The 26,751-nt window shown below is 49.5% G+C and overlaps 1 protein-coding gene across 6 annotated transcripts in view; it reads left to right on the forward strand.

Annotated features, from left to right (window-relative positions):
- Nucleotides 1–26,751, forward strand: part of FSTL4 (follistatin like 4) — a 471,313-nt gene that overhangs the window by 193,628 nt on the left and 250,934 nt on the right. For 2 of the 6 annotated variants that reach the window (XM_072957378.1, XM_072957382.1), the window contains exon 2: nt 13,497–13,715. The exons of the other annotated variants lie outside the window; for them this stretch is intronic. The gene's annotated coding sequence lies outside the window, so the exon portion shown is untranslated. The remainder of the gene's footprint in view (nt 1–13,496; nt 13,716–26,751) is intronic. 6 annotated transcript variants of the gene reach the window in all.

Here is a 26,751-nt window from a genome sequence, read left to right on the forward strand (position 1 = left end):
TCATCATTCTCAGACGGTTTTTCTTTCCCACCTGGAGTCAGCTGCCTCCCTCTCTCCCTTCCTCCTTCTTAAGACAAATCGGCCACAAGAGCTGGGACCCCCCCCCCGCCTCTGTCTGATCCCCTGGGGTGCTCTCTTAGATGCTGGCAAGAGGGCCCAAGGCTTAAAACCCCCGTGTTATCCCTGCATCAGGCTGCCATCTCTGGGGGCAGAACTCACCCTCTTGGTGGTGGGGCAGGTCTGGATCACTCCCTGCAGGTAGGGACTGTGCTGACATGTCACCCTTGTGAACACAGACCATGGCACGGAGCCAGCCATGGTTGAATGAATATGCAAATAAAATGTTCTTTTGAGCCGAGTGGCTGACCGCCTGTGATACCTGGTAGCTCACGAGGGATTTGGAGAAGAAAGAAAATCTATAACCCAGCCCCCAGGCAGGGGTTTAAACATCCCCAGGCCAGAGAGACCTGGACCACACACCTGCAAGCCTGTGGAGGCACCAGACCTGTGCCCACTCTGAGGATGTCCTCAGAAACCACATCATCCCCAGCCCCTGGTAGACTCACTTATTAGACCAATAGCCACTGTCCCTCCAGCCTGGACCCTGGAGGTGTCTGGAATTGCCAGGACTGCATCTGTGTCACGGGGTGGCCCATTGCCCACCCCCACCCCCCTAAACCTCAAATGCAATGTGCTCTGTTAGGAGCTGCCCTTTCCTTGAAAATGTTGCTGAAAGGTAGACAAAGCCTTCGGGAGAGAAACCTCATTTTAAAACTGAGTTTCTTTTCCCCAGGAAAACAGGCCCATCATCTAGTGAAGCATTTCTTCAGGGTCATGTGGAAGGTCATTTGAGAGCAGAGACTTGAAGGATTAGACGTGAGAGTCTAAGGGGCCTGGTGACAGGCATCACAGGGCAAAACAACAGAAAACACTGTCCAGGACAGAGAGGGCTTCATTTCTTTTAATTGCTGAATTATATGCAGCCCTGTGTATCACGTTTTGTTCATCATCCACCAGTTAAGAAAGATCTGGGCTATTTCCACTTTTTGGCTACTGTATCATCCTCTTTGATAGAAAAAGTGAGTCTCAGCTTGGGCCCTTGTTACAGCTACGTGGTCGTCGTCAGTGGAGTCAGGCGAGACCGGGCTGGTGCTTCATGGCTCATTCGCTGATCCAAGAGAACACCTGTTTATAGGAGCGCTGCAGTGAGCAAGACGCAGAAGGTCCCTGCTTCCGCGAGACTCTCACTCTAGCAGGGGGAGGTAGTTAGCAAGTAAAGAGACAAAATTTTGAGCGTTAGGTAGTGATAAATGCTATGAAGGAAATAACATAAGGTGATGTGAGAACATGTGACAAGGAGTTCAGAATTTTTTCAGCCTTTTTATTTTACTTAAAATTCTCCAGACTTTTTCCCCTACCATTTGAAATTTCTCTCTTAAAGTATTATCCAAATAATTTCACTTTGCATGGAAAATGTTCAAAGACCTGAGAGAGGTCATTTCTGTGTGTATACCTCAGGGACACACCCCTGCACTGCCTTGTGGATGGGGTATGGGCTTCTCTCCAAACTTAGTAGGGTGAATGCATGCCCCCCACACAGGTTTCTACCCCACCCCCCCATCCCACCTCCACCTGACAAGGCAGCATCCTTTCTATTCCACAATTGGGGGCAGCTCAGTCTCAGGAGCCTCCAGCTGAAGCTGCATTAGTGTGTGTGAGCAAATTACCCCAGTTATCTGGCCATGCAGAAAGCTACAGTTTTGCTCTTCATGAAAAATTAAAATCTTGTCCTGATCTGATGGAAGGAAACGGACGAGGCAACTTAAGTGAACTCAGCCATTGTTGATCAGGCAGATGATAAACTACGCATTTTCTGGTCTCAGGGGATCAATGGAGAATCTTAAATAGAAAATCACAGAAGAAATTAAGATTAAATTTGCAAGCCTGTAATACTGGGAATGCATTCTAAAACTGTAGCAAAATAAGGCTCTCTCCTGAAAATGCATTATTTATCCCCTGCCTGTTACTACAGTTACACATGCTCCTTCCTGTGGTTTGGACCCCAGTCGGTTATGGAAGCAGACCAGAGACAGACGACTTGTAGCTCACCAGTAAAGTTAGAATTTCAGATGCGCAGTCGAGATATTTTTAGAATATTTGTGTGTACAGTTGCATCATAAATCGTGCAGATGAAGGTAGCTACGTGAGTCTAAATCCAACTGGGGCCACAATGCGGGCTTTGTACAGCATACATTTTATTAAGAGAAAAAAAATCATGGAATTGGTTATGTGGTTCATTGCCACATATTTTTCATTAGGAAAATCTTGGAGGAACATCAAAAGTGGTTTTTGGTTCAACAGGGACCTTCAATAGAAGAACATAATTTGCTTCCTAATGAAACTGGCTCATACAATGATATGAACCAGAGTGAGATTCAGAAAGAGAAAATTGTCCCACTGGCGTTAATGGATCGGCATCTGCCTCAGATGTCATTGCTATCGAAGTCACACAGGCCAGACAATGGGAACTTTTCAGTAATTGAAGCATAAAGTGATATCAAATGTCCCCAGTGAGAGGTGTGCTTCAGTACCCATGAACAGAGTTATCAATTATCTGGGCAAATTTCTGTCTAAATTCTCTGGAAAACTGGCAGTTCTCAGGAAGGAAAAAAAGGATTTTGCAGAGCTCAGAAAGTAAAGTTTGAAGAAGATGCTTTCAGAAAAGTTGTCACCCAAGCCAATTAAAATTTTAGCAGGTTGTTCTCTCAGAAGAGAAGCAGACAAAACATTAAAGGGTCACATCTGTTGCTCTGTATCTTCTTGAAAAGAGAAATACTGGGAATTGGTTAAGAGCAGAACTCACACGAATGGTTCGATTCCCAGCTCCGGTACTAACCAGTTCCGTGGCCTTGGGCAAGCCACACATACTCTCCAGTCTCAGTTTCCTCGTCTCTAAGGTGGCAATACTGTAAGCCCTATCCCCAGGTTTGCTGGGAGGACCCAATGAGAAGTGTGAAAATCAGTGAGCCAAGTAAGCAGCATGAAGTAAATGCCCAATGGAATGGCGATCTGTTGGAAAGACATGGAAGGAGTAGAATTGGGGTAGTGGAGAGAATAAGAGAGAAAATGGTACAACTATTTACTGATGACGTATGGAAATTTTGACTTTCTCCCTTGAGAATTAAGAGCAATATCCTTTTTCTTTTTTTTTTTTTTACTGAAGTACAGTTCACAATGTTGTGTCAATTTCTAGTGTACAGCATAATAGTTCAGTCATACATATACATACATATATTCGTTTCCATATTCTTTTTCATTATAGGTTACTATAAGATATTGAATATAGTTCCCTGTGCTGTACAGTATGAATTTGTTTGTCTATGTTATATGTAGTAGTTAGTGTCTGCAAATCTCAAACTCCCAATAAATTGGGAGTCAGAACAATATTCTTATAGGCCAGTTGCACTATTAGCAGATCTGAGGAATGTATTTAGTACTCTCCCTTTTTCCTTTCCTTCCTTCATTGATTTTCTTTTTGTCACGGACAATTGAGTCGCTTGGGCAGTTATTTTAAACCAGACTTCAGACGTCATGGGTAAGCATTTCCATGTTGCTGGCATTAGTCTTTTGGCTCTTTGAGTGGAGTGGTCATGGCAGAACTCACAAGTCCTCAATAAGAAGATGGTTTATGAAGCAGTCACTATGTGCCAGGCACAGCCACAGCTGTTGAAACACTTTGCCAGCGAGGCCAGGTCATGAGGGAGGAATCCTATGACCCCCAACCCCCGGGACTGAGTACCTCTGACCCCGGGTTAGCCTGGTCCCTCATCCAGCCACTCTCTGGGGTTCACACTATGACGTTAGAAGGAACTGACAAATTAGTCTTCCAATTATGCTTATGATAGATATACATAACTCTGAAGATCACTCAATGGGTGTCCCACTGACATGGGGTCAGTGAGGGCCACTCTATAGAAAAGACCCCCTTTGGCTCCTGAACAGAGGAATTGTGATGAAATAGGAAAGTGAGGGCACAGGAGAACTTGGTGGGAACATTTCGTGGGACAGAGACGTCTGTCTCCTCAGAGAACGAACATCCGTGGGTAAGGATGGTAAATGTGTCATGGGATGCCCTTTTTTCTGAGTAAGAGTTTACCACGGAGGGAAGTGACTGGGCTATAAAAAGTTCACAGAATCATTTTCCCCACTACCACTTCTCTCTAGCTAGCTTTCCTATCACTCATGAATATTTATGCCTTATCTGCTTAAAATGCTTGGAGGAAAAAAACAAACAAACTTTGTTCTCAGCCTCCAGTTTTTCTGAGGTACAAAAGCATTGGTGTAAGGTAGTAACGGCGTACTGCTGAGCCACGTGCTTAGACCAATGTGCAGCTAGAGCTGAGTCTGCTGTGTATTGACACCGGATTGTAATAAGGTAAACGAGAGATAAGGACACGGTAGGGGGATAAACAGGAGATAGATCAGCCTCTCCTTCCTTCATCTTTTTGTAGTCAAATGTAACATAATTTACTTGAAGCTAAGAGAAGAGGCTTCAGAAGGTTTGGAGATTGATTCCTTTTGGTTGATACTCATCGGAACTCTCGTCTGGGTGCTGTGCTCTTTGGTTTTGCTCCATGACCCTGTCTTCTCACACCTCCCTGCTGCCCTCCAGTGCCCTTCTGGCCATCTCTTTCCTCCTCTCCCCACTCCCTCCTCCCCTGAACTCTCTCCTCCTTCCCTGAGCATCTTCCTGCTGGTCCCGCCTGCCCAGACAACTCTGGACGGTGGATATTAAAGTCTCTTCCACTCAGAGCTTCCAGGAAGCAGGGACTATCACACACCCAGGAGAGCGGGGTCGCAGAAGTGGCGCACAAATGCAGGTTCCTTCTCAGGCAAATTTTTGGAGTTGGGGGGAGCTGATTATGCAGAGCACTCCAAGTTCAATCTCCTGGCTTACGTTATCGTTAGAGCCCGTGATGGAAGCACCGCCCGAGAATTCAGACTCGCCTATTACTTATTCTCTATCTAGAGGAAATAAAGAGAAACAATTACCTTGGTGTGACATTCTGCCATCTCGACAAAGCCACCTGCACCTGAGACTTCACCGGCAGCAGAAATAACGAGTTAAATGCTAAATATTTCATAAAGAAGGGAGTAGCAGGGCTATTGAAAATAAATTTAAAAGACCTTCATGTATTCTGGTCATATATCCCTGGCATAAAACTTCTCTGGAGATAAACTAGCTTTCTGACAGGAAGGAGGGTTGTGGTGGGGAGCGGGGAGGCCTGGTAAGCGGGAAGGTAGTCCTGGGAAACCCCGCACGACCTCCCGTTACCAGACGCGGGGCCTCCTTCGTGAAGGCATCTACGAAATGATTGAAGTTGGACTATGACTGCAGAGCCCTTTTCAGTAATGAATTTTAAATTATAAATGACATTTTGTTGTGTGCCCTTCTCGCCCACCTGTTCGTGAACTGGGAAAATTTATGCAGGTGTCCAGATGGAGCAAACTTCTCAGGAAGTCCAGCCTGGAGCTTAGTTTTAGTTCGTAGCTAAGAACGCTCCCAACCCTCCCCGACTTAAATGTCTGCCAAGGCCATGTCCCAGGTCAGGCTTGGGCTGAATGTGAGCCCTCTTGAGACCTGCAGACCTTCCCTTTCAGTCTCTTCTTATTTGGACCAGGCTGTGGGAGCCGAGTATTAGGATGATTTGGGACCATCGGACAACTTAGGCTGCCGGGGGCCCTGTGAGGCTGATTCCCTCCCATGGGTGAGGGGGGTGAATGAGTACCGTCAGTTTAAATCATAGGACTAATTAGTTCACTAGGACAAGTGCTGGTCAAAACTACAAAGAAATTGCTCTTTGTTTATTGATAATTTAAGATTAATCGTTGGTGTGCCATCCCTCTCCACAGGTCTGGCACTCAGAGTTTTCTCTCCCTCCATCAGCCCCTCCTGGCAGTCAGGTGTGCTTTCCTTATTAATAACGGGGTTGGGGAGCAGGAAACGAAGCCCCTTCTTGGCATGTGGCTGCAGTGCCGGCCTGTAAGACCTCAAAGCCGTGGGGGTTGCCCATCCCTTGATGACAGGTGCAGAATAGGATGAGTGACATGGACCAGCAAGTCCAAGGCCGGCCTGCATGCTCCCTTGGGCGTGGTGGGGCTGGGCGCGCTCCCTCAGTGGGCTGGGGCAGAAGGGGCCTGACCCAGGACAGCCTGAGCCCACCGCACGGAGGTCCCACGTCCCCTAGCTGGGTCCTCAGCACCTGCTGCCTCTCAGCGAGCCCTCTGCCCCCCTCCCCTTTGTCCTTCCTCCTCTGGCAGCATGACTGGAGCTACTGGCCATGGTGAGTGGGCAGAAGGCAGGTGCCCAGAGGTTGGGGTAGAGAGACTGTGTGTGTTTGTGTGTCCTGTGCCCTGGTTATCAGGCACCAGCTGTGCCCAGGACACCACCCTGGATGCCGTGCACCTTGTGTCTCAGTTTCCAGGGAGACGTAGGTAGCACTGAAGATGGGGACCGGCTCCCCTGCAGCCTCACTGAACCTAGAGTGAGAAGAAAGTTCGGCAGGAAGAGTTGAGCTGAGACCTGAAGTCTTTGCTTTACTGTGGAGTAGATCATGCCACCCCCCGAGGCGAGATTTCTCTAGAAATTCTGTCCTCCCTAAACCCCTATATGTGGACGCCACGCTGTGAAAGCATATCTAGGAAGTAGCCCTAGACTGGAGGCAGAGGCCGGGCCTCGCTGACCTCTTGACCCCAGACCCGCTTGGGTGGCCATCACATCAGGCTTTTGACAGTGGCCTCGTCCCAAGTGTGCCAGGTCAGTCCTGATCCCAGACTCACAGAGGCCCTCGGAGGGACCCACTATGCATGACTAGGAGCCACGTTGTCCAGTCCTGACTGGCAGGCCAAGCAATGCTCCCCATCGCTAGCGCCCTGCAGACCGGGGGCTCTGGTGCTGCCTCCTGGCCAACTGCTGAGCGACTGATGTGCTTTGATGTGCCACCTCTACAAAACACACCATTGATTTTTTTTTTCTTTTCAAATTGGAGCCTTTCCAGTAGCATCCAGAAACTATAGGAACAGAGCACTAGATTAGAGCATGTTGGACAGGCAGAGTTATCTTCTCTTGAGAGGGAATCAACAGCTGCCCCTACTGGGAGGAGAAGTGTCTAAAGAAACAGGGCCGGGAAGGCTTCTCAGAGCTGGAACTGGAAGATAAATCCGCTGAGAGAGTGAGGTCGCAGGCGGAAGGTCCGCCTGCCCCAGCTTGTTGGTAGTGCATCCGGGCAGGTGAGCAGTGCGCGAGACAGGGCACAGAGGCCGGGGTGGGGGGCAAGGTCACTTTCCCCCGTCCCTGCTGTACTCTGAGGGACCTGGGGAAAATCACATCCATGTCCCAGTTCTGGTTTATTCATCTTTAAAGACTGGGGTTGGATTCAGTGGCCGAGATCTGTTCCTATCATGCCAGCATTTGCATGACCTCCCATCATTTGTCTATAGGCTGATTCTAAAAGTTGAGGACAAATAAATTACATTTATATTACTATGACTATGACACACTGTTCCATGGAGAGTCAAATGATGTACTAGTTTTTCATTTCATTCTCTGTGTTCACAGCATAGTGACCCCTCATGTCACTCAGTGAAGACTGATTTCTGGCATCAGGTTCAGACAGAGTCCCCCTTTTTCACCCTCCATCAGTTGCCTTTCACATAGCCCCACATTCATTCACACTGTCTCTTCTTTTTTTTTTTTTTACATTTTTATTGATTCATAATCATTTTACAGTGTTGTGTCAAATTCCAGTGTTCAGCACAATTTTTCAGTCATACATGGACATATACACACTCATTGTCACATTTTTTTCTCTGTGATTTATCATAACATTTTGTGTATATTTCCCTGTGCTATACAGTGTAATCTTGTTTATCTGTTCTACTGTCATTTCTATCATCTGTTGTTTCTTTTGCCTCAAGTCCTCTTGGGTGTGTTGTTGTTGTTGTTGTTGTTGTTGTTGTTGTTGTTGTTACACCACTCCTCCCAGGATGTTCTGACTGCCTTTCTTGGCTCACACCTTCCTTTTGCTGGGGAACACCCGTATGTAAATTCCAAAGAAAGCATATATAGGAGTTTGACTTTCTACTCCTCAAATGTCTGAAAATGCTTTTATTCTGTCTTCATACTTGACAGATTGGATGTAGAATTACAGTTGAAAATTTCCCTTCTAATAGTCAAGGTGGGATAACTCAAATACCAGCAGCACCGAAGAGTCTACTGTGCGCTCACATCACAGCCTGCTCCTTCCTCCTTCATACTGGGACGTTCTCTGCCCCATACAGTAATTCGGGGACCCAGACAGAGTCCTACATTGGGGCCTCCAAGGGCACTGGAGACAAGAACAAAAGAGTAGGGACAAGGCTCACCCGCTCTTAACTGAGCCAGCCCAGGGGTGACGTATCATTCTATCCACACCTTCTCTGTGAGAATGAGTCAGATCGCCCCGTCTAGCTTCAAGGGTGATGGGAAGTGTGCTTTATACAGGCTTGTAGAGAGAACCACACCTTCGTACTTTAAAAGGTATCATATTCAAGCAAGAAGTGTGCCTGATAACAAGTCCAATTAGACTGATTTTTGTTCCTTGTGGCTGACTCCATTTTAATCTGTCTGGAAGCTCTTAGGATAATCTCTTTATTTCCTTTAAGGTCCATGAGAGCAGAAAGTTTGTCTCACTAGTTTATCTCCACTGTCTCTGCCTGGCATATAAAGGGCTGGGATTAGGGTGAGGTGCCTGAGACCCTCACTTCCAGCACAAAAGCTCACTGATCAAGATGAGTATTTAATGCAAAATTTTACAAAATAAAAATTATTACAAAAAATTCACAATGAACAAAGTAAAAATTGATATTCTTGGTGTTATAAAATTTTACATGTGCCTGGCTTTGTGGACCCTTCTGTGGGCTCTTCAATCTAAAGACACATATCCTTCCTCAAGTGAAAGCTATTTCAAGGTTTTTTGAAACAATTTCCTCTTCTCAGTTTTCTCTTCTGTCCTTCTGGAAATCTTACTTGGATATATAACCTCCTGGACCAATATTTTCTGTCACACCTTTTCTCTCAATTTGAGTATTGAACTTCTTATTTCTTGGATTGTACTTTCAATTTCCAAGCACACTGTCTCATTCTCTGATTTCCAGAAGTGATGTCTTGAAACTGTTTGAGGATACTGGTTAGTCATTGTTGGTTTTCTGTTTGAATTCTGCTTGTACCTTTAGTGGTCTTCTGTCACATGGATTATCTTTGTGTGTTGTTCCCTTTAATTGCCCTTTTTTTATTGATCTGTTTCCCAGTTGCTCTGTCTGCTTCAGGTTGTAGGTCTGGTGATTCTTGGTTGACTGTCCAAATGTGAGAATGCAGAAGGTACAAGTGAAGGGGAGCTTCGCTTCCAGGCAGGGCTTGTCAGCTAGCAGTTCCCACTTTAGGATGAGCAGGCTGTGAGCCAGGCATCATGCTGGGTGGTGCCAGGTGCCCGAGTGAGGAGGACGCCGACACCCATGTTAACCGCTGTGGCTCTCCTCAGGCAGTTCAGTCCATTTCCTTACAGAATAACCCTCTGGGTGTCTTTCTGCATGAGGGTTTGTATATGAGAAGCTCCATACACAAAGCTGCTCGCCGTGCCCCTGGGGGAGGGGTCGTGCTGCTGTGGGCGGAGGTGTCCTCCACCCTGCTCACCAGCGAATGTTCTTCCAGAAATGTCTTCAGATCCCTTGCTCACTGAGGGTGCCTCTCCATTTTCTTCATTTCTGTGATTTATTCTTTTAAGATCATTTTCGTTGAGGCTCAGGAGGAGAAGGGAATAAATGCATGTGTCTACTTGTCATTCTGAACTCTTCTTTTGTTTCTAACCTGTTTGGAAGATCTGGCCTTCTGGTATTTGTATTTGGCATCCCTAGCTTAACATGCCCAAAACAAAGCTCTGCCAGCCCTCAGAAGTATCTGCTTGTCCTCCGGTCATGCCCACCTCAGCAAACAGCACTAAAGTCCACACACTTGCTTAAATGGAAAACTGAGTCGTCTGTCATTCCTCCCTTTCCCCTCTCCAGCATCAAGTCCTTGGGCTCTACCTTCTGTGTTTGTATCTCAAATTTTCCCTCATCTCGACCCCCACTGCCACCAATCTAGACAAGCCAAGACTCTGATTCCCGGCTCACTGGGCCCCCTCCTTCCGTTCTTACCCCCACAGCCCTTTCTTCCTGTGGCAAAGTGACGACCTAACACGTAACCCCATCTCATCTCTCCCGTGCCCTTTCAGTAAAATCCAACCCCTTCCTCCCACCCCTAGGCCCTTCTGCATGAGCTAGCTCCTTCCGACCTCCCGGCCTCAGCATGTCCCCACTCTCCTCTGCCTCTGGCTCCAGACACTCTGGCCTCATCCAAGGAGCCAGGCTCCCTCTGCCCCCAGCCCCCCACACGGCACCCGCTTTCTCATCCTTAGGCACTGCTCAGAGTCTACTCCAAGTCCACTCCTTTCTTATCCCTGTACCTATTCGTTTTCTTTGAAGCCCTTATCCAGTTCATATTTACATACAAATGATGTGTGTGTTTACTACGTTATTGGTGGGTAGTGTGCTGGACCCCAGGTACCCAGAGGGTAGGAATCGTGCTGGTTTTCTTCTCCACTGTGTATTCAGCCTGCATGGTACCCCACACAGTGGTGCTCACCTCAGGTTTAAAGGGTGGATACAGGAGGAAGGGAGCAGATGCTCAGCATGGATGGGTCTCAACCCAGCGTTTGGGTTACGCTGGGCCCCTGGGCTGTTGTCTTAGCCTTGGGCTGAGCTTTCTGGCAAATTTCCTGACTCCATAACAACCCTGGCCATGGCGGCTCGTGGTCCTCAGAACTGGAGTTGTTGGCTCTCTCAGCCCACAAAGGAGAAACCAGTACCTGGCTGTCCTTCCAGCTTTTTCACATTCTGACCCAGAGCTGTCTTTCCAAGCTTGCCTCCATCTGCTCTCCTCTGCCTCCTGCCCTTTGACCTAGTGACACCACCAACCACCCTCAGACACATCTGCGTCTACAAATCTGTGCATTTGTTCAATTTGAAATGCCCTCTCTTTCATACCTCTTTCAAATCCTGCCCACCCCTTAGAGCCTCTGAGGAGGTCTCCTGAATCCTTGCACCTGTAGGGACTCTCTCAGCGCTTCCCTGCATCTTATTATATCTTGTAGGTCATCCTGCCCTGCACTTGGGCATTGATTAAGTAGGTGTGTTTACCCTGAGCTATGGGATCTGAGAGGTGAGATTGGTCATGGATAGCCACTGAGAGCCCCTTGGTAGACGTTACAATACAGGGAGCAGATAAGGGGAGTTTACCTGGTGCTGGTGCATGAGGGAATCTCAAAGCTGTAACCTGGAGGCGGGCCTGGGAGTGCAGCTTACTGAATCGCAAACCTGGTGCCTGAGTCGAGGCACTGCTGTTAGGATGCCAGTGTGGCTAGGGCTGTAAGCGGTGGCGCTTCCATAGCTCTGTGTCCTGTGCCTTAGCGGGCAACTTTAGTAAGATTCTCTAAGAAGCTTCCTGTGTGCCTCCGTGGGAAAACAAAGGGAGTGACAGAGCCACATTCACCCTCTTACGTCTTTAACTCATCACCATCCCTTGTACTGCTTGTTAGCTGCTTGCTAGAGGAATAAACTGAATTGCAGACGGCTACGAACCGAGTCCAGGTATCATTGCCAGCTGTCCTGGTTGGTGGTCCTGGAGTCCGGTCTCACTCAGTAGGACAGCGTCATCTGCAGTCCATGCGTGACACTCTGGGACAGTAACACCCACGTGGCACTGAGGAAGGCCCTCAGGGCCCCTGGTGGTGCCAGAGGTATGGATCTAGGTGGGTGAGTACCACTCCTGGCTCACCAGGGCAGAAAGTAGCCTCTTACTTTCATCTTTCAGCAGGTGGAGTCTCTCAGGGGTGTGGAGTGGGGTGCCTGGCACCCGCACGCCTTTCTCTTGCCGAGACACCTGCCTGTGACACTGCAGGCAGATTGCTCCGTAAATGATGGGCCTGGAAGCAGTCTGCTAGGCGTGCCTGTGCACTTGGAGGCTGTTCCCTATGAGTGCCCCATTCTGAAGGCAATTAGTCTAATTGCTTTTGTTATTTCAGAAAACAAATTAAACCACCCGAGTGTTTCAGGGCAGAAAAATGTCTGCAATGTATAAGAAACATTTCAGGAGCATTTAGTTCACAGCCAGTGGTGTCTGAGCTAACAGGCATAAGGGAGGCCTAAGGAACAGGGCACTTAGGAGGTCGGGGCCATTTTGGGTGAGCAGCGTGCCCCGTGGGGGCTGTGGTTGGGGGAGTCTCTGCTGCTGGCCGCCTCCGAGTGTCCTCAGGGTCCGACTGTGGCCCGGGAGCCGTCCTGCTCCCTGTGGATGCTGTGTCCTCCTGCTCATCCCCCTTGCCACTGCCTGGACCCACGCCCACCCCTGGGGGCCTGGATCACTAGAGTAGCCACTAGCTGAGCCACCTCCCTCCCAGCCCCCAACTCACAGCTTACCCTGGGCATACCTGAAACACAAATAACCCAAACTGGATCCTAACTCCCCACTTCTGAACAGCTTTGTGACTTCCTGTAAGCTACCAGACAGCCGTTAGCACCGGGGAGCTGGAAGCCAGCCTCCACCTGCAGGCCTTGGAACGTCGTCTTGTTTCATCCTGCTTTGCTCTGTGCTTCGTGTCCCAGTGGGATGTGATGCTCACACACACACTCACGCACATACATGCGCTCTGACCGTAGACTGCTCCCCGTCCCTCAGCCTTCAGGCCCAGCATCCGTGCCTTGTGACGTTTCCCTAACACGGCGGGAGGAGTTAGGTATTTTCTCCTTCCTGCCGTCTGGGCCTAGACCTGGAGCTCATCGCACGTTTGCTGTGCCATATCCGTTTGTCTCTCTGTTGCCCTCTCCAGGCTGAAAGCCACTGAGAGAGCAGGGTCCTTGCTTTGTTTGCCTTCTTCTCCTGGCCTGTGGCAAGAGATCTGTTACTCAGAGAGAATTCAGTACACATTGGATGGATAAATGCATAGATGGGTGGATGGATGGACAGTGGATTAATGAGTAGCCTGGAGGATTGGTAAATTCTCTTGTCCCAGGGAGTTCTAGCCCAGCTCAAATTCAGGAGCTACCCCAGGAGAGAAGAAAGATGGATTGATTCAGTTAGGGATTCTGTTCTCCACCCAGCACCACCCTTTCCTGTGTGAGGAGCAGAGCATGGTTAGAAACTTGTTCAAAGAGTGGGTCAGCATTGGATAACAGAGGCTGTGTCCTATTTCCTTTCACTCTAAACGAAGTAACGTTCACAAGTTAGCCTTTCTCCCTGCTCCCCAGCTGAAAACTGAGCAAACCCCCACCTCATCTCTCCCTTAAGCACTGGAGCCTGGTTAGCGTAGGGGCGGAGGTCTGGTCTTGTGGACAATCAGCCTCCCCCTTCGGTGTCCCTACAGGAAGATCCCGAAACACAGAAGCATTCATCCATTTAAACTTCTCCCTGAAGATATGTTGGGAAAACAGAGGAGGATGCCGCCAGAAGGTCTGTCCTGTTCTCAGGACTCACGGGGCTCTACAATCCGGACACAGATCACCAGCATCACAGTCACTTGGGAGGGTTTCTGAAAAGTCAGCTTCAGGGGCCCTGCCCCAGTCCTGGTGAATCAGTCTCTGAGGTGAGTATTTTAAACTATCGCCCCTGGAGATTCGTATGCAAGAGAAGGTTTAGACGCATGCCTGAGAGATTCCAGTGGCAGTTGGAGAAGAATTTTCAATGACAGAAACTTGAGTCACATACATCGTTCTCCCTGCCTTAGGCCCCAGACCTGGCCTCTTGGAAACCTGCCCACAGGCTCAGCTGCCTGCACCTCCTTGCTTTGATCTGCTTCTCCTGCCCCTACAGAAGCACATGCTCATCCCACATACTCGAAACTACCTTGTGTCTTCAACCTTCAACCATCAATATAATGACTTGGAAACACCGTATCCCCCGTGGAAGGTGTTTTAGTCATGCTTGTCTGCATGCCATTTCATCCTTAAGGCTTCGTTCTTCCCACCATCAGCAGACATTCAGATCACACTGGGCTGTCACACAACCTGGCCTGAATCTCAGGCCCCACGCTGAGGCCCGGCAGGAGATGATATGCTCCCTGGAGCCGTGGTGGCACCTTCCCTGACACTGCTGGGCCAGTGCTCCCCCGTGTGAGGGGCCAGTGGGTGTGATCTCACTGCCTCTTCCCGGAGCAGGAACCCACTGGTTCTGGGTTGCACACACCCGGGAACTCAGGCTCTCTGCCCCGGCTAGTTTGCCCCTCCCCTAAATCCCCCCTGCTCCCCATGCTTGAGCCCTGACCCCGCCGGGGTCTTGAAGGACATGTGGCTTGGGGCTGCCCTCAGGAAGCTCACTCCCTATCTAGGGAGAACGTGTCACATGGGGAGCAGCAAGGAGTCCTACTAGACAGCACAGGGTGCCTTCCATGTTTCTGTGGAGCGGTCCTGTGGCCTCAGGGGAGATGAACGTGGGCTCAGCTGCATAAGAAGGCAACCAGAACTGGAGCCCAACTTTGACGGGTGGATGGGAAGTGGAGTGGGTGCTCTGGCTGGAGGTAGTGATGGGCGTAGGAGGGAACGGGCAGGGCAGAGGCTGCGGAGGACAGCACGGTGGCACCTGGGACTGGCAGTGAGAGGCCCGACTGCCTCGTGGGCACATGGTCATTTCACCCAGGGCGGGGGAGATGCCCACAGGTGGGCTTCACTACACAGACTATCCAGAGAAGGCAGGCCCTGGAAAGGTGTGATTGAAATGACTGGTTCACTCAGCAACATTTCATAGGAAAAGCATGAAACAAGAAAATGGCTTCTTTCACATAACCTTTGAGAACTTCCCCCAACAAACCGTGCAGCTGGGGTCACCTTCTCCCTGGCTCCAGGCCCTGAAGTCACAGCCCCCACCTCCTGTACCGCAGCTGCTCTCGCTGTCTGGGGTCGGGATGCAGGTTCCACTGTGGGGGCGGCAGCTGCTGGGCAGAGAGGGGCAGAGGTCCCTGGGGCCGGGGCCACAGCAGCCACAGGGACTTGCCTACCAGGCTGGTGATGTTTTGCTATAAAACTAGTAAATAATTTTCTTTTGTGAAAAGAGACCTATTTTCTATGCTCAACCTGAAAATTTTAAGCTTGGTTATGGATTTTTTTTTTTTAGGGCATTTGGTGGTGGGGATGTGACTGTCTTTCTCATTACTGAACCAGAAAAACCTGCATATAGAGTCCAGGTAGAGCCACAGATAGACTCATGCTCAGACGTGGCCAAGGCAGGTCCCATGCAGTGCCTGTGTTGTGCCAGTGTGGGAGGAGAGCTGCTTTAACATCCCTGAGGCAAGTGTGCACCATCAGGAGCAGCGTTTCTGGGGAGAACATCTGGGGAGACCCTGGAGACGGGAGACAGTTGTGACATGTCAGTGAGTGCACACTCCCTGCCCAGTGTCTGTCCCATTGGGAGGTGAGTGGAGCTGAATTTAGAACAATGACTCGATACAGACATGGTGGAATTGTTTGGTGCACGAAGGCTTGGGGCTGCCCTGCAGCAAATTGGTGATGACAGGCGTCAGTCCCTCCCTCGTCAGCCTCCATGTGTCTTTTTGGTCCGTTCTATCCCCTTACCTGCCTTCAGGTGCTCAGTGCCTTAGTTGATTAATTTAGGCTTGTGGGCAGCCGTTTGTATTCATCCTCTCATCATTTGCTCTCAGGAAAGGGCATCAGCCATTCACAACCTTAGTGTGTATTAATTGGACTCCTTGACACAAGATATTTGCACTTTAAACCTTCATCCTCATTCTGGTATGGAAAGCCCTGTTCCTTATTTATGTAAAGATTTTGTACCAGGAGGTTGAGAGACCTGGACGAGATGAGAGAGGAGATGGTGCTTTGGGTAACAGGCCTCTTCTGCACGTTGCTGCCCGGGCCTGAACCACCAGGAAGCAAGCGGCAGTGTGGGGGTGCTGGGGGGGGGAGTGCTGGGAAGTGCTCGGGAGACGTTGTTCTAACACTTGTTAAAAACAGCAAGGAAGATTTCATTCAAGACTACTCCAATAGGGGAGAGAGAGACTGACCTCAACTCCAAACAACAGGGACAAGCAGGGATTTATAGCCAGCAGGCAGAGTGAGGACGGGGATGGAAAACTACTGAGCGGGCCTGGGTGAGGTATCAAGGGTGTTTGGGGAAAGGAGCTGGAGAGAATATCGAGAGCGCGGGGATTATTAGAAGAATTCTTTCCTAAAACGAGGCTCAGCAGGCCAAGGTCAAGGCCTAGTGGAGACAAGGACTCAAGAGCCTGGCTGAGGTCTGGTTAAGTCTTTGTCACCAGGTGTTCATGGGAGAACGTGACCCGCAAGACCCAGCGCGCTGTCACTAAGTATGCTGGAGAGGCCCCTGGCTGTTGAGTTCTGGTTGGGGCCCCATGCCTAGTAATCATGGTTTAATTCCTGAGACACTGGGCAGAAGTCCAGGCCAGACCCTGTTTGTTTGTAAGCCCAGGAGAGCAAAGGATCCCTGGAGCGTGTCTCCCATCCCCGAGACCCTGCGCTCTCAGGTTACAGACTCAAAGTGGCCCAAGCGCTAGGGAAAGATAGTTTTCACACCTTGCTGTGGGTCGGGCAGGCCCTAGGCTCCAACCATCAATAATGCCGTTAAGAACCAGACTCCGTCACCCTGCCACTCCCTGGGGACTGTCTCTGCCATCTGTCTTGTCCCTGCAGGAGTCACAGCAGACATTACAATATCCACGGGAGCAAAAGGCTGTCTCTTTGTAATCCTCCTTCAGTGCCCAGAGCACTGCCCCTCACCCTTCATTGGTTGGAGTGGGATATGTGCCCCTTTCTGAACCAAGCATTGGCATGGAAATGGGATTTCAGGAATGCCTTTAATCATGTGGGTGAAAAGGAAGTTGTGGAGTCAACCGTCGCATCCTCGTGTGCTATATGCAGTCCACTCAAGGTGAAGGGAATTCCGAGCCACAGCGTGCAGTGTTAATAGACTGAGTCGAGGCTGAGTAAGGTGTTAACAGCAAAGGGGTGCAGAGCTCAGCAGTGCTTCTTAGGGGCCCCCCTGGGTGTTAGGGAGAAGGGAGTGCTGAGTCCCAGGCCTTGCCCCTTAGGGTTGTGTGTGCCAGGCCTGCACGTTGGCACCCAGTTGGCCCCTTACTTGGCCAGCTTTCACTCTGAGATGGTTCCAGCTGCCATCAGAGCCTCAGAGATCGGAGGGGAGTTTGTAGGAGCAAATGTCACCGGCTGTCTGGCCCCAGTGGGGATGTGGCTGAGAGGAGCTGTGTCTGCCTTTCTCCATGCCCACCACCCCCTTCTCAGCTGTGAGTGACCCAGGACAAGGCCAGATGATCTGTGGAAGTAGACGTCCCACCTGCTGCCTCTCGCACGGTGGCTGGCAGAGGGATCTCAGAGAGGTGCTTGCCAGGTCTCTTCTTCCAAACCTGCATAGGTAGAGCTTCCCTCATTCTTGCTGGGAGCTGGAAGTGTCTGAGGTGTGCTTATGAAAATGTGTAATTATTTTCTTATTTGAACATTCCGGGTCATTTGGTTTTTCCTTTTAAATGTGTTGGGGGTGAAGGGGCAGAGCTCTCAAATGAAAAAAATTTACAAGATTTATTACCCAGGCTGATCAAATGGCATAGTAAATCACCTAAATGGTATAAAATGCTCAGATATAAATAGCATAGCAGTGAACAGGGTGAACCCCCGGCCCATCTCCAAGGGCACCGGTGTGAAATGTGTGAACCCCCAGATTTGTCTCATCTGTCACCTGCAGGGTCTGTAGCCTGTAACTGCAGTAGAATTTCTTTGAAAACTTGACTTTTTTTTTTTTTTTTTTTTGGTTTCGGGGAAAAGAAATCAAATCTGCATTCATCCCAAGATGTTTCAAGGACAGATTTGCAGCAGGAAACGTTGGTGAACTAAAACTGGGAGATTACACTATGGAGCTGGGATATGGGACAGGAAATTTGTAAATGCCCCAGTAAACTACTTAGGAATTTAATTTAGTCCCTTGCAAGAGACCAAACTGCTGAGAATGTGAGAATCACCCATTGTTCTTGAAGAACCGCTTCTGAAGGCAATCAGTCTATTATGACAGGGGAGGATGGATGGTGGGTCCCAATATTGAGACACAGGACTGAAGCCCACACTAGCTATGGCATCTTCCCCTTAGAATGGAAATTTTAATAGAAAAGCAGTGCCAACAGATGAAATTTGAGTAAGTGATTTTGCAAGCAGTCCACAATTCACAGGAGGGTTTTGTTCCCAGCAGTCTGGCGCCTGTTGTGAGGCCATTGTTTGGACCTTTGGAAGCCAGAATGCACTTTTTTTCCACAGACATATTCCCTGGAATGGGGGTTCATTTCTAGACGAGGGTTCAAAACTTTATTTAACCCTTAATGTAGCTAAAAATACCCTACACATGTGGTTAATATCAGAGACCCCAGTGTTATAAGTAAAACAGTAAGACTGAAGAGGAAATTGGGTTTTTTTCTTGATTGGTGTAACCTGAAGGAAGGTGAGAAGCTAACCTCAGCATACAAGTGTAGGAGGGGTTTGAGTGATAGTTGAGTTCAAGTCCTCCTTTGTCAAATGAGGAAACTGAGGTTCAGAGAGGTGCGGTATTTGGCCCAAGGTCACACAGCCCATGAGACTAGAACCTAGGCCTTCCCTGCCACCCCCAGTGAATAAGTTCTGAGGAAAGTTTCCAGAGAGACTATCAGATACTTTCAGGGTCTTCCAGGTAGTGTTAAGCTCCACTGGACATCTGTTCTTCCTAGTTTCACTATAAAATATGTCCTGTTCCTTCTTTTTTCAATGGAGATGGGGCCTAGGACTACTTCCAGGCTTCTCTGGAAGCAGAGCCCTGGAGCTCACAGACAGGAAGAAGAGAGAAGACGTGTGTTTGTGTGAGAAAGGGCAACACAGTCAAAGTACCGGAGCTGGAACTAGCGGGAGAGCAGGAACCAAGACTGTGGAGGGAGGAGGTGGGCTGGCCACAGAGGGAAGAAGCAGGGCTGTGCCTCTGAGAGTCTCCCCAGGGTGGGGCGGGCAGAGGGCTGCACAGGGGGCGCTGTCCTGTCTTCCCCTGTGTAGCTTTGCTGCTGCCCTGGTTGACAGGAGCACTGTGGCACAGAGAACCCCGTCCTGATGGGGTGGGGAGAACTCTTGATGAAGGAAAGGGGAGGTGGTCATTCAAAAACAGTCCATACGCCAAGTGTGCACAACCCAGAGCCCATCAAGGCTAAAACAAGAAATAAACACCAAATTGTTTCACATCACGGAGCCCAGGCTAGTGTCCAGCCTGGGTGTGGCCCCTCATGGCTTCACCATGCCTTCTGTCCGCGAGGCACCTCGGACACTGGGAACCAGTGTCTCTTACCTCTTCTCTCTGACCTGTTGCCTCAGACTACGCTGCTTGGGGACAAGGACAATTTGTTCTGTTTTGAATTCTCTACAGTCCCCTCCGTAGATGTTTGATGATATCTATTGATTGAATTTACTCAAGTTTATAGATTTCTGAGAGCAAAACAATGTTTTAAAACTAGTACAATTTTAAGTGTGTACTTGAAATTCTAGACAAATGTTTCTTTAAAATCTAGAATGCACAGATCTAATCCTAGTCATATTTGGTTGTCCCAGGTAGTGAGTGACTCTTGCTATGCTGTTAGCTCTAGGTGCAGGCTCTTGGCGGGGTGGTTGCTGATGGGCGGCCTCCCTCCCCAACCCTTCCCTGGATGCAGGGTGGGGGGGAAAGCACTGGGGAATGCTTTATGAGTTTGCCTTGCTCTTTGTTGTCAGCTTCAGAATCAACATATGTGCCCTTTGCATTAGCCTCTTAGGCCCAAGGAAACAGGGAAAACAGTGAAACCCCCTGGCTTCTGGAAGTTTGCTGGCTGAAAGTTCCCCTGGAGGGTTCAGCCGATGGGTCTGCTGGGGCCAGGGGAGATGACAGTGTACCTCCCCTTGGAGAGGCAGAGATTTGAGCCGTCAGCACCAGCACCAGCCCACCTTCACGGTGAGAGAGGCTGGGACATCTCCCTTCCCCATGATGCTCCCCACCTGCCCCTGCTAGAATGTGGTGGTGTGTGCACCCACTCTCCATCCCCTGCTAGCCAGCACTCCTTCAGAATGTGTCATGCCCTGCCCAGGAGGCTGGCCAAGGCCTAAGCACACAGCAGATCATTCAGAAAACACTATGTGAAATCACCTAAAAAGCTGCAGGTTTCAAAGCACTGGACTCTTCCCTCCCTGACCCCATACTGTGTTTAATGACAGTACTTCTGCTGCTAAGGACAGTCATGCCAGCCCCTCCTGCCTGTGAGGACCCTCATAAATGGACAAGAGTTGCCCGTCATCCCTGGACACACCGCTGAGTCTGGGTTGTCCCCGTTTCACAGCTGGGATCAGACTCAGGACAAAAATCTTACTGGATGTGGAGAGGCTGGGATTCCAACCCCTGGGCACCTCTCTGGAGCTCCCATCAAGGAGAGCCCGTTTTCCTCTGGTGAACTGGGTGCAGTGGGACACTGCCTTGGCCAACTCCAAGGCTGACTTCAAGCTGGGGTGCAAACAGAATGGAAATGGGAGGAGTGTGGCTGCCTCTCCCCAAGACAGTTGGGTGATGGCATCCATGTATCCCCTTGGATGCACTGGCTGGGGTTGTAAAACCCAAAACAGATATTTCAAGACTTCCATGACTATTTTCTTAAGGACAAAAATCATTCTTTTTTATTTATATATAAATAACTATTTTCTTGAGTAGGCCCAAAGAAATGAAACACAGATGGTGATAATGTTGAGAATGTTTACCTATTTCCTCTCTGAGGACATCAGATTAGCCTTTCTCTGGGCGGAATGTGTAATCTGCTGGAAGACAATATCAGCCTTTTGATCTTGCAATACATTTTTCATATCTTCGCTGCAAAAGCTGATTATTATCGTGACATTTTTAAACAATGACTGTTCACCGTGTGGAATGGGAAGGGGAGGTTCAGCTGAACGTATAGATAGATGGAAGGCCAGACTGTGGGAATGAATTTTCCCCGTGTTTCTTTTGCCCAGTGACATTGGCATTAACCCTTTTATTCCGGGCGCAGTTTTGTGCACTAATTGGAACCTGATGCTCGGCTGTACGAATGGGCCTCCCCTCGCTTGCATGTGGAGACCATTGATTAATGGCCTTGTCCACTCCTTCCAAGGTCGCTGTGCCCGCTTTTCTTATGGAAGTTAAAGGCTCCTTGATTAAATGGCAGAAACAGACTGAAAGGGGAAATGCATGAGGAAGGGCTTTTATAAACCGTGTGGGGCAATGCAGACTTGAGATGCTGATGATTCCTTTGAAGGTAGAGCCCATCTGAGCAAGCGACACAGGCGGCGATGGAGCATTTGATTGGCCCCGCTGCCTCCGCTCGCTAACATGGAAACTGACATTTCTGAAAGGCTCCTTCGCACTGCTCTCTCACCTCCCTTCAGGGCTTCACAGCATTTCAAAGGGAAGGCATTGGATAAAGGAGAAAGCAGCACAAGTGGAAAGGACACAGATTTCAAACGCGTTCTGTTTCATTTTGGCTCCAGAGAATTTTGTTTGTGAGTAGACTGGGGCAAGTCTCTGTGAGTCAGGTGCACCCACCTGTGTGCCCCGGAAGGCCTGTGATGTCCTGCCCAGTTGCTGAGATCAACTAGATGCCAGGCCAGGTGGCAGCAGTACGATGACGGCTGGAAGCAACCAGCAGAGGAGGGGTTAACGTTGCCCAAGCTGGCTGCAGCTCCTGGCATGCAGCCTCACACAGCCAGGCCATCTTACAGCAGAGTTAAAATTCCCCTGCAGCCACGCAGAGGAAACAGATAAATCATGAATGAATTTGAAATTTTATTTCCTTCTCTTCTCTTTTTTCTTTTTCTTTTTGTTCCTTCTCTACCTCCCCACCCTGGGAACAATGCTACAAAAAAATTGTAGTTTGTAAATTCCACCCAGTGCATTTAGCTTCATCCTTGCTTAAGGGTCTGTGGAATGGCATCTGCCTAGGCCTGTTTCATGGGTCCTGTCAGTGAGCTCCACACTGTGTGGACATCTGCAGGTATGCCACCAGGTTGGGAATGGAGCCCAGAGGTGGGCAGAGTGCAGGTGGCCCGGAGTGGAGGCATCCTCTCACCTCCGAGTAGGCCAGGTGTGTGTGTTTTGGGTGTATCTCCACTTAGAACTTCTTGAATCACTGGGTGGGCACAGGGGGCCCTTGTCCCTGTGCTGAGTCAGAGCTGGTGAAGAAGATCTCTGGCTTCAGTGGCCTGCTACTTGTGCTGAAGGGTGGCTTTTAAAAAGCAAAACTGTGTTTGATGTTGTGCCTTGACCTTTGGAAAGTCTTTCTAGGAGGAAAAAAAAAAAAGGAAAGCTTCCTATTCTCAGTCCTAACCCACATGTCAGTGACCACCGAGGATTGTCAGCCTGCACAGGAGAAGCCTGTCTCTGGGTCTCGGGCAGTGTGGTTAAGAGGCAGGGCATTAGCTGGTCCTCCACACGTGTAGGCTGGACTTGACTTCGTAGCCAATGGGCTTCGTTTCTACCCACCGGGATGTTTGGCGTGTGTGTGGGTGGGTGTGTGTGTGCACTCCAGACGTGATGCGGAAGTCACACTACAGAGGAGCTTTGAGGAGCTCCCCTGTGGGCCCCTGGGATCGTAATGGAATCCGGAAATCACCTCTGAAAGCCTGATCTGCTCAGTGAAAAGCCTGCGTTTCTTTGCAGGAAATACCCAAGCTGCTAATGTCACTATCCCCGGAAGAATGGCCCCTCCCACGCAGAATGGCAGATGCAGGCCTTGCTGATGACAGGATGCCTGGGGCCCTGGGAGAAGGGCTGGCCGACCAGGTCCTCTATGGGCCTCTCCGTAGGCACGGAGAAGCACGGCCTTTGGACGCTGCCCAGTCTCCAGGCTCCGCCATCCTGCCCAGGGAGTGGGGACAGCACAGCTTGTCACTGAGTGGGGCCTGCCTGGGAATGCTTGTCCACAGGCCCAGGAGTCTGGTCTCATCACCAGCTCCCTGCCTTTGCCTTTTCACTCCTCTCCCAGCCCATGTTGTGGTGTGGAAGCCTCCCTGGGTCAGGCCTCTACCTGACATAAGCCCCCCCCGAGATTTTCCTCCTTTCTCTCCCTACAGATTTTTCTCTCGTGCAGGGCTTTTTCAAGGACCCTCTGCCCTCAGCCTCCACTGGTGAAGCCTGCTTGCCTGACCCTTTCTAAAAGGGCGAATTCATTTGAAAAGGCAATCCTTATAGGTTAAGAAACAGAGGAAGAGGCACTGCATAACTGTTTAAAGAAGAGACTTCTGTCCTCTTGCCGCCACCTTCACCCTGGGGCACCACGCCTGCCGCTCTCCCTTCGTTCTTTTATGTTAAACGTTCCCTGCCTATTATTTTCTTGGGAAATAAAAATGCTCCTCAAGATGCTATGTCTGCCACTTTGATATAAGTTTATTCTTTCTCTGGAGCAGAAAATCTGGGAAGTAGTGAGGCAAGGAGCCCAGGAAGGTGAAGGACCTAAGAGGAAGGGGGGCCCAGTGGGGAGACTGGATATGCCCCCTCCACCTTTCTCTCCCTCTCACAGCTGCGCTGGAAGCCGCTCCAGGCAGGGCTGTCTCTTGCTCATCTCTCAGCCCTCCTCCCTTGGCACAGAACCTGCCATTTGGGCATTTAACCAACTCATGTGGAATGAGGCCAGCTACGTGCCACGCACCACGCTGGGGGTGGAACACCGAGTCAAGTAAGACATGGACCTTTCCTGCAGCCCTCCAGGCTGTGGAGGAGATTGGCAACAGAGAACATTCTAGAACAGAAGGCCACTAGGAGGGCCCAGTGATAGGACAGAGTGCTTTGGAGCCCACACATCTTGGGGTCTCCGTAGTTCCTGGTTCAGTCTGGTTACCGAAGACAGAGGGCGCTAAACAAAAGCCTTCACACCCCCACCAGTGACTGGCAGGCTGTGTGTGGCATCCATAACAACCCCGTTCCAGGGCAGCAGGATTTGGATGGCTGCTGGTAACACGGTGTGGCAGCCGTCTCTCTGGGGCCTCCCAGTGTTCCCAGCTCGAGTGCAATGCCACATTTGGGGGCAGAGAGATCTCACTGTCGGCAAATGTTTCATGTGTCCAAGCAACCATCTGCCCTCTGTGTGAGTGCACAAACTCTGGTAGTTGCTGCTGCAAGTTCAACTTGAGGACTGGGGCTGGTGTCGCAGAGCTGGGAGTGGGGTAAGGGGTTTCACTGATGCAGCCCCACCATTGAGGAGAAGCCGCGTCCTGCACCTTTCAGATAGAGCTTGCTCAGGACTTGTTGCCAAGCCTCATTTTTAAAAGCTCTGCAACTTTACTTAGATGGATGTGGTTTTGCTTTGTAATCAGATTTTCACCAAACTGATATATCATTAAACCTTTGTTTTTACAATACATACTTTATTGCAAAGCTGATTTCAACAGAGTATTGCAGATTCAATGTAATTTTTATGTCTTAGTTGTTGGTTTTTTATTTTTTATTTTTTGGTTGCTAGGGTACCGAACACTTCTGAGGAAGTAGCTTGATAGTATCTATAATATGGTGGTTTTCCGGATAAGAGATTGCATTACCCCATGTAATATATTTGGGCAGACTATATCCATCATAGCTTGGCTAGATAAATAAATTAAAAATCGCTGATTAAGGAAGAAATGTGATATTTCTCTTGCTGAGAATGGTTTATACTTCTCTTCTGATGGCCGCTGTGCTGCCGGTGTGCCTCATCTCCACCCAGCTTAGTCGTTTCCATTTTTTGTGAAAGGTAAAAATGCTGCGATGGCTTTCAGAACTGAGAACGCTGCGTCACAGGCTGGTGGCCACCCCCACCCCAAGCCTCCAGCCCCTCAACCCACCCTCTTCCTGATTGGTCTTGAGTGGGACCCCAGGGCTCCTACTGGGCGCTAACCACGTGATGGGCCCTCGTGGGGACCACACACCCTCGCCTGGGTGTGTGCTGTGGCTCCCGGTTATGGACTCTGAGCAGGTGGCTTATTCCTTTTCTCCCATCTCCTTCCCCAAATTGGCAGCCTGGACCGGGCAAAAGTCAGGGCCAGCCTCAGGGTCTGACCTGGATCAGGTGTCAATCTCCTGAGTCAGCTCAGAGGAGTCAGAACACAGTCCCCTCTGTGAGTCACCAACACCAGGCACAGCGAGGAGCTGCTCCTGGAACAGGTGCCATTGCCTAGTGGGGAGCACACACACAGGAGTCCATCTAGTCTCAGGACATGAACTTGGGAAGCTGTAGTCCAGTTACTGTCCACTCAGAGTATTGTCATAGTGAGACCGTGGGCATGATGATGATGATGTCAGATTACAGACTTGAGGAGAGGGTGGCATCACCCAAGCCCATAGTGTGGATCTGTTGCTGGGCTCACCTCACCTCTAGTGCTCCCCCCTCATGAATGAGGCCTCCTTGCAGGAGAGAGAAGAACTGTATGTCCTTTCTGCCTTCCCACTGCCTTTGTTGTGTTTGGATCTGGAGTAGTGTGTTCACTCGTTCGTTCATTCATTTGTTTATCCATCCATTCATTTCTTCTGGAGCATGGACGGTCATAGACACTGACACGTTTCCAAGTTCACAAGGCACTGCTTGTATCATCCCAAGTCACTTCCCCTCTGCACCTCGGCTGCCTCCCAAGGTTTCTGGGAGCATTCAGTGACCCAGTGGGGCACAGTGCAGGGGGAGCCTGCAGCAGAGAAGAACCGCATCACCATCATGTCTGGTTTTCGGATGAGGACAGCACAGCTGTGTCGTGTGTGGTCCCTCTGGGAGGGAGGGGCACCAGCACGCCTCACTCAGTCCCCTGGGGCCCTGCTTCCCCAGTGAAAGACAGCTAACCCCTTTTCTGTGTAAGAAGGACTCGGAAGCTCAGAGTGGCAAGCATTTCCACCTTTCCCTGTTGGAAAAGTTTCTCTCTGAATTCTTTCTGGAATGGACTCCCTAAACTAATTATGTCAAGGTCTATTAAAACTTCCTAAATAAATCTCTCCAAACTAACTGCACAGGTCATTGGAATTGTGGGCAGTTCTTGTGAAAGTTAATTCAGTGCTTTCACTATAGACTATTTACCATTCTCGGCACATTCATAATTAAGATGATGGATTTCAGACACAGACTGTGCCTGGGTTCAAAGCCTGGCTTTGCTGTTTATAAGCTGAGTAATCTTGGGCTAATTGCTTAACCTCTCTGAGCCTCAGTTCTCTCATCTGCAAAGTCCATGTAATAAGGATATGTACCTCACAAAATAGTTGTAAGGGTTAAGTGAGTTAATACACACAGAGCTCTCAGAACAGTGCCCGGCACCTAGTAAAGTACTGGACGTGTTAGCTGCTGCTGTTAGTGTTTCTGGAGGAATTTCCATTTAAATGAGAACCGTCTACAGAAATTGCCTGCACAGAAACCTCTTAGATCAGGAAAATTTTCCCAGCTGTGGATCCTGCTAAGTATTCCTGTGTTGTTTTCCTCTCGTTGTTTGGTGCAACACAAATACCTTTGTCATCTTTTTAAAATCCATCTCTTTGGTTTGGTCCTTGAGAGATGTAAGCAAAGGAGGATGAAAACTGAACAGTCCGTATCTTCTTAGACAAGCTTCTTAGACAGGCAGGAGTGGCTCTTAGCAGTG

The sequence above is a fragment of the Vicugna pacos genome, chromosome 3 (assembly GCF_048564905.1).
Source record: "Vicugna pacos chromosome 3, VicPac4, whole genome shotgun sequence".
NCBI lineage: Eukaryota > Metazoa > Chordata > Mammalia > Artiodactyla > Camelidae > Vicugna > Vicugna pacos.